This window comes from Amphiura filiformis, chromosome 19 (genome assembly GCF_039555335.1).
Source record: "Amphiura filiformis chromosome 19, Afil_fr2py, whole genome shotgun sequence".
NCBI lineage: Eukaryota > Metazoa > Echinodermata > Ophiuroidea > Amphilepidida > Amphiuridae > Amphiura > Amphiura filiformis.
The window spans coordinates 54,990,368-54,998,688 of NC_092646.1; positions in this window are offsets into that span (position 1 = coordinate 54,990,368).

Sequence of the window (8,321 nt, forward strand, 5' to 3'; positions counted from 1 at the left end):
GCATAATGTTAATCTTATTTTTTAACTTTCTATAACTATAATTGCCTAGTTAATCTTAATAAACTTAGTAATTACGGATTTAATAAGCTTTTAATTAATGCAGTGGAATGTGGGTCATGCAATAGAATGGGCTTTAAATTTTGCATGCATATGAAATAAATTTCAATATTGTTTTATATTTGAAATATAAAATAAATCTTCTCAAAGGAGATTATTACAGTCAAAGGATTTAAAATACAACTTTTTTCACACCCTGTATAACACAATGGGCTTAACAAATATAGTGCAAACTATATATTTAATGAAAGGACTAACTGTGTACATTGCAAATATCAAGTTCATTTTCCAATTTAATATACTATGTAGAAATATTGAAGTGGTAAAGAAATTAAATTTTTTCGGTATTTTTCAATGGAATCACCCTGTATATTTTTTGGTACACCCTGTATATCCACTCAAACTTTACAGATTTGCAATCTTGACAATATATGCTTTCTAAAAATGTATACTTTTACTAGTTTGGGTGAAAAGTTTTTGAAATATAATCAGAAATACAAAAAAGGAGTTCATTTTTGACAAATTGCAAGATGTGACACAATTGGGTCCCACCTCAAAAAACATGACCTTTTACGATATAGCTAGCCCTAAAAGTTTACGCACAGAAAATTTTGAAAAATCACTCTACGCCACTATGTGTTGCGACCGACGATTTGTAGAGCCAACTGATTATCTTAATGAGTGTTAGTTTCATCATGAAGTTGCCACCATTTTTAAGCGTAACAAATAACAATACATTTTCATACACTCAGCCAATCAGAATAATAAGCAGAGTTTATTGATAGGATGTGTTATTGCACTTGCGCACAATCAGTATATTATGTGCAGTGCTTTTGCACATATGTACACATCATGTAAGATTGATTCATTTTGTTTGTACATGTATTTATATCTGCTCATATTTTGCGACAATTTTTAGTGAAAATATTTGTAATAAAAATAGTTAAATTCACAGGATTTTTTCTCATGTATGAAATAGATGAAACTCTGCGTATTACTTGTTGCTCAAGAAATTTGACAAACTAATACACTTGCACTTCGATAATAATAATTCTTAAACACTTGAGAACGTTCCTGCAATCTTATTGGTTCTTACCCAGCTTTACCTGTGTGATATGACACGAAATCACACGGGTCAGCGCGTGTGCGTCAACGCGATACCCGTACTCGCTATTTGGACCAATCGGAGGCGCACAGCAACAACGGGACTGATCGATTTAAAGCCCTGGGTAATTTCTTGCAAAATGTAGGATTTAATTTAATTTTGGCGTAAAACAACTCGGCTTCGCCTATTTTTGCCACAGTTAAATATCTGAGAGTAATTCTAATACTTGGTTTGATGATGCACTAGGTTGCATGTTTAATCAAAATTTGCAATTGGTTTGTTCAAAATATGTGATGAATTTTCATCTCACCATTGAATCAAATATTCTCATTTCTTAAAGTATTGTGCAATCCTTTCAACAGAGAAGTGTAAAAAAATGACTGTAAAGGGCCATTTTGTGATTTGTAACATCCTATTATTATTAAAGGTATTGTTCGATAGAGAACCACAAGATAAAAGCTTATTTCCAAAACTTCAGTTGATTTGGACATTGAATTTGCCAGTTACACATATTAAGCCAAATCATGGCTGATGCTGACCCCCCTAAATTTCAAATTGCTGCCACGGGAAAACTTAATGGAGTATGGAGCTCAAATTTTCAGCATTTTACTTTCTCAACAATATCTACCACCACATAAAAAAAGAAAAAAATTGAAGAGATGCTGCGGTGCACATCCCTGGAGTTGACATGGAATGGCTCTTCAAAAATATGAATAGGTCATTAATTAATTATTTTAGATATTGTTAATAATAATAACATTATTACAATAATAAATGAATGAATAATAATTACAGCGATATGTCAGAGGTCAAATTGTTCCAAAATTGCTCTCCAAAACTGAAAGTTACAATGCTGATTGGGCTTCTTGTATGACAGTGCCCCATAGACACTATCAAATAAACCAACTGGAACAATTGAAATGGCAGCAATGCTGGTGGAGGGACAGGTCTCCAGCATCAGAGGAACAGGTCTCCAGATCGATTCCACAACCATTCGTACCTATCACCTGTTTTATTGTATATATTATCATAGGAATTGCAGTGCTAAGGCCTCCTGGTGGATGGAATTTTATTGAAATGAGGAGGTGTGACGTAGCATTCGATAGGGTCTATAGGCCACTGTGTTATGATTTCCATCTGTTAACTGATATTGTGATGCTATAGGTATAGTAATTTCCTTTGGATGTACCATTACAAAGCAAACAGTGGAAGGATGCACAGTAACAATACTGTGTGCGGCCTTTGTCTGCATATATTGTTAAACAGCATTGTTTGTGGTAAATAATGGCTTGTTGATGATACAACTCATTGTTGCTAAACTTGTCAAAGTAATTGTGATTGTATCATACAAGTAAATGAGAAACATGTGGTTGTGGACTTAACATGGTTTGGAAACAAGCTCTTCAAATGTATGTACTGAGCAAGTTACTACAAGACCCAAAAATAATGCTATATCTCAAAGCGCTGGCAGTTTCAAAAACGAATGCGGAATGTCTGGTTTTTTTTTTCTTTTTCTTGGTTTTTTTGTAAGATTTTTTTTAAACTTAATTTTGAATTAAGATGTCATTTGCAAGTGTTCAAAAGTACACAGCGTAAGTTGTGGTCCATTTGCACAATTGAAGTACAAATATCAATTGTTTTATTGCTATAAATGAATGATTTTAATTTTCTTCAAAATATTTCTCAGAATTTCATGATTTCCTGAAAAAAAAAATGAAAAAAAAAGGAAATAAAAGTTTCAGCAGAAATGGACGCGCTAAGAAAAACAAATGCGCATGGCGCTATAACATTTTTGTAGCCTAATGGTAGTAAACACAATTTTCAAAATTTCTGACTTTGGCTGGAGTGGATCAGATCGAGGCGCTATAACATTTTTGTAGCCTAATGGTAGTAAACACAATTTTCAAATTTTCCAACTTTGGCCTGAGCGGATCAGATCGGGTCACATTTTCATAAATCCCATCTTGGTTTTTGGAGCACTCTATCAGGAAACACAAAAATGTTGTTATCATTGCTTAGCAGTGAAGTATAATTTAACACAAATTATCAAATTTATTGGAACAAAATTCAAATTTAATGTCACTTTGTTAGAAACCTGTAACTTTTATAGCCGATTATATAAACTGTAAAAATTTATACAGTAGACACTGTTGTTCCACCTTTTCACATTGTAAATTACAGGAGAAGAACAGAATGTTCTAAAAATCAAAACCAAATTGGGTTAGCCTTAAAAGGCAAAACACATTAATCATGCACACATATGAAGTATTTAGGATATAAAAAATGAAACCTTAAGAATATCGAGGGAATACTTGAGAACTTTTCATGAAGAAGAGAAGAAAATAAATCATTTTAAGTAACACATTCATGTGTCCAGTCTTAAATTATATTTGTTTTTTAGACTTTACACTGTATTGCTCAGTATCCTTAACAGCTGTTCAGTTTTGGGGAAATTTTTTGTTTTGCTTTTCTGGATTTCATTTTGACAGAAACTGAAAGCTGCAAATGTTCCAGTAATTATAATGTTTTAGACAGTCTGGTTGTCTGTAAACAAGTTAAGGGCTGTGCAATAATTATGAGCCCTGGTGGGAGGGTAAAATTGGGGGGGGGAAGCAATTTTTGGAAGGCCGAGAGGGGGGGGGGCAAGTGATTTTTGACAGGCTGTTTGGAAATTTACCCCCGTAGCTGATAATTATTACACAGCCCTTACGAGTGCCGAAAATTGTGTGCATTTAAAAAATTTGTAGCAATATTGTAAGAGTTGGTAAGAAATTCTGATTTTTACATGATTGTAATGAACTGGGATACTAAGCATCAGATAGTATGATCAAATGGCTATTCCATTTTAGATCTGGACCCCAGTGGGGGTGTGGGTTTCAAATAGAACAACCCAATTGACCCATGCATGCTTCTTGTAACTGCCAACTAGTACTGACCAGTATTTTGTACTAATTTTACAAACAATTGTGAAGAATACTGAAAAAGCTATACTTTTGTACATAAAAGTGTGAAAATATCTGAGAATACTGAAGAGTTATAGAATGATTGGAAGATGTGTTCTTGAGCATTGGGCTATTCCAGTTGAAATCCATACACCCCTATGGAAGACATGCCCTTAATCTTCCACACAGGGAGTGTGAATTTCTAATGGTGTACCTGAATGAGTGACTCCATTTGAAATCTACACCCCCTGTGTGAGAGATTTAAGCCTGTGTGTTCCATAGGGGTGTATGGATTTCAACTGGGACTGCCCATTAGGGGGAACAAGTGGGTAATTATTTTGTACGGACAATTATTTGTGATTGTCCTCTTTAATAATAATGAACAATGTGTGACAAAAATTTCATTAAAAAAATTCCTCAAAGGACATTGTCTGGTATAGAAAGGAGGTATTTATGAAAGAAAACAGATGCACTGGCTGCTTCTACATTGATGTGTGAGTCATCCTATGGGGGGCACTGACCATGATGGGGGGTACCAGGTCTGATGGGGGGCACATGCCACGGGCCCCTATATTGCTACGCCACGGATGCTATCATTATTAACATGGTTACTTTTGCAATTCTACATATAGCACACTAGAGGTGCCCCCTCCCATGCAAACATGCAATTTTGAGTTTTGAATTTTTCATAGAAATTTTTCTCATTTCTAAATGACTAGAAAGCTAAATACAGAATTTTGATGCTCTGTTCATACAATTTGATATTATGAGCATGTCCTATCAGGACTGAAGCATGTTTCAGTAAGGAACGGCCACTTTTATACAACCAACCATGTAAATAATTTGCTGGGTCTGATTCATAGGAACGTACTTTGTCATGAGCATGTCCCAGGGACTGTCTTTTGGAATTTGCAGGAGAGCGTTATATAGCTCTTCTGGAGATTTCAAGGAGAGCTGTTTAGAGCATTTACAATAGAATGTAAGGAGGGAGTGGTCAACTAAGGAGAGCTAAAAATCACTCTCCTATATCAGATTTAAGGAGAGCAGTAGAGAGCGATTGCTCCTGCTCTCATCAAAAGGCAGTCCTTGATGTCCTAATAGGACTTATGCACGTGTAGTAAGTTTACAACCAAGCCAAATAAAAGTACTTATTGTGTCTGCTTCATTGGGACTATTTAAAGTAATATTTCATTTGTTGTAAGCATGTCCTATCAAGAATTAAGCATGTTTCATTAAGGAACAATTTTTAGAGGTCATTAGCAACCCTTTACAAACCAGCCAACCAACTAAGCAAATTACTTGGGTCTTGCTTCCTTGGTATACACACTAGTGTACTGTTCCCGGTACTGTTCCGTTGCTTAACCAAGAGTGAGCGTATGGAATATTAGTTATTAGGTGAAGCGGAGGTATAGTGCAGGGAAATTATCGTCATGCTTGTGAAGTGTCATACTGGGTGAAGCGAAGGCTGAACCCAGTATGACACTTCAGCACGATAATTTCCGTGCACTATACCGACGCTGAACCTAATAACAATTTATCATACCACTAAGTCATTCTAAATATTGAAATAATTACGTTTTTAAACATTTTAATTCCTGCCAAATAGGAAAAATATTACAAAAAATAGATGACTGTTCCGCGTATTACAGGTTGCGTGCATTTTTTACGCGCCCGGTTTACGTGATTCGCTTTTATATCTGGCGTACCTCGCCGTACACGCAGATCGGCCTTATGAAATACGCTCTCACTGACTAGATATAAAGCGTAAAATACGCACTCACTGACTAGATACGAAAATATATCAGGTTAGCGGTGTTCTTTGATGTTTACCTTAGTGGTATGATAATGTCTAATACTTCTCCTATATTTATTGACAAAAATTGCAATATTAGAATAGAACCACATTTTTGTTCCAGATCAGTTGCAAAGTTATGTCCATGGAATTCTTACAAGAATCCTTAAGGTGGGTTGGAGGGGAGCATGTCCTAGCGGTGCTTGTAATCAAATACTGGGACAAATAAAGCTGACACACAAGAATCCTTAAGGTGGGTTGGAGGGGAGCATGACATAGCGGTGCTTGTAATCAAACACTGGGACAAATAAAGCTGACACACAAGAATCCTTAAGGTGGGTTGGAGGGGAGCATGACATAGCGGTGCTTGTAATCAAATACTGGGACAAATAAAGCAGACACACAAGAATCCTTAAGGTGGGTTGGAGGGGAGCATGACATAGCGGTGCTTGTAATCAAATACTGGGACAAATAAAGCTGACACACAAGAATCCTTAAGGTGGGTTGGAGGGGAGCATGACATAGCGGTGCTTGTAATCAAATACTGGGACAAATAAAGCTGACACACAAGAATCCTTAAGGTGGGTTGGAGGGGAGCATGACATAGCGGTGCTTGTAATCAAACACTGGGACAAATAAAGCAGACACACAAGAATCCTTAAGGTGGGTTGGAGGGGGGCATGACATAGCGGTGCTTGTAATCAAACACTGGGACAAATAAAGCAGACACACAAGAATCCTTAAGGTGGGTTGGAGGGGAGCATGTCATAGCGGTGCTTGTAATCAAATACTGGGACAAATAAAGCTGACACACAAGAATCCTTAAGGTGGGTTGGAGGGGAGCATGACATAGCGGTGCTTGTAATCAAATACTGGGACAAATAAAGCAGACACACAAGAATCCTTAAGGTGGGTTGGAGGGGGCATGACAGCGGTGCTTGTAATCAAATACTGGGACAAATAAAGCAGACACACAAGCGGTGCTTGTAATCAAATACTGGGACAAATAAAGCAGACACACAAGAATCCTTAAGGTGGGTTGGAGGGGAGCATAACATAGCGGTGCTTGCAATCAAAAACAAACTGGGACAAATAAGGTGGGTTGGAAGCTGAGCGGTGCTTGTAACACAAGAAGCAGACACACAAGGTGGGTGGGAGGGGGCATGACATAGCGGTGCTTGTAATCAAATACTGGGACAAATAAAGCAGACACACAAGAATCCTTAAGGTGGGTTGGAGGGGAGCATGTCCTAGCGGTGCTTGCAATCAAATACTGGGATAAATAAAGCTGACACACAAGAATCCTTAAGGTGGGTTGGAGGGGAGCATGTCCTAGCGGTGCTTGCAATCAAATACTGGGACAAATAAAGCAGACACACAAGAATCCTTAAGGTGGGTTGGAGGGGAGCATGACATAGCGGTGCTTGTAATCAAATACTGGGACAAATAAAGCTGACACACAAGAATCCTTAAGGTGGGTTGGAGGGGAGCATGACATAGCGGTGCTTGTAATCAAACACTGGGACAAATAAAGCTGACACACAAGAATCCTTAAGGTGGGTTGGAGGGGAGCATGTCCTAGCGGTGCTTGCAATCAAATACTGGGACAAATAAAGCAGACACACAAGAATCCTTAAGGTGGGTTGGAGGGGAGCATGACATAGCGGTGCTTGCAATCAAATACTGGGACAAATAAAGCAGACACACAAGAATCCTTAAGGTGGGTTGGAGGGGAGCATGACATAGCGGTGCTTGCAATCAAATACTGGGACAAATAAAGCTGACACACAAGAATCCTTAAGGTGGGTTGGAGGGGGGCATGACATAGCGGTGCTTGTAATCAAATACTGGGACAAATAAAGCTGACACACAAGAATCCTTAAGGTGGGTTGGGGGAGCATGACCTAGCGGTGCTTGTAATCAAATACTGGGACAAATAAAGCAGACACACAAGAATCCTTAAGGTGGGTTGGAGGGGGAGCATGACATAGCGGTGCTTGCAATCAAATACTGGGACAAATAAAGCTGACACACAAGAATCCTTAAGGTGGGTTGGAGGGGGGCATGACATAGCGGTGCTTGCAATCAAATACTGGGACAAATAAAGCTGACACACAAGAATCCTTAAGGTGGGTTGGAGGGGAGCATGTCCTAGCGGTGCTTGCAATCAAATACTGGGACAAATAAAGCTGACACACAAGAATCCTTAAGGTGGGTTGGAGGGGAGCATGACCTAGCGGTGCTTGTAATCAAATACTGGGACAAATAAAGCTGACACACAAGAATCCTTAAGGTGGGTTGGAGGGGAGCATGACATAGCGGTGCTTGCAATCAAATACTGGGACAAATAAAGCAGACACACAAGAATCCTTAAGGTGGGTTGGAGGGGAGCATGTCCTAGCGGTGCTTGTAAACAAATACTGGG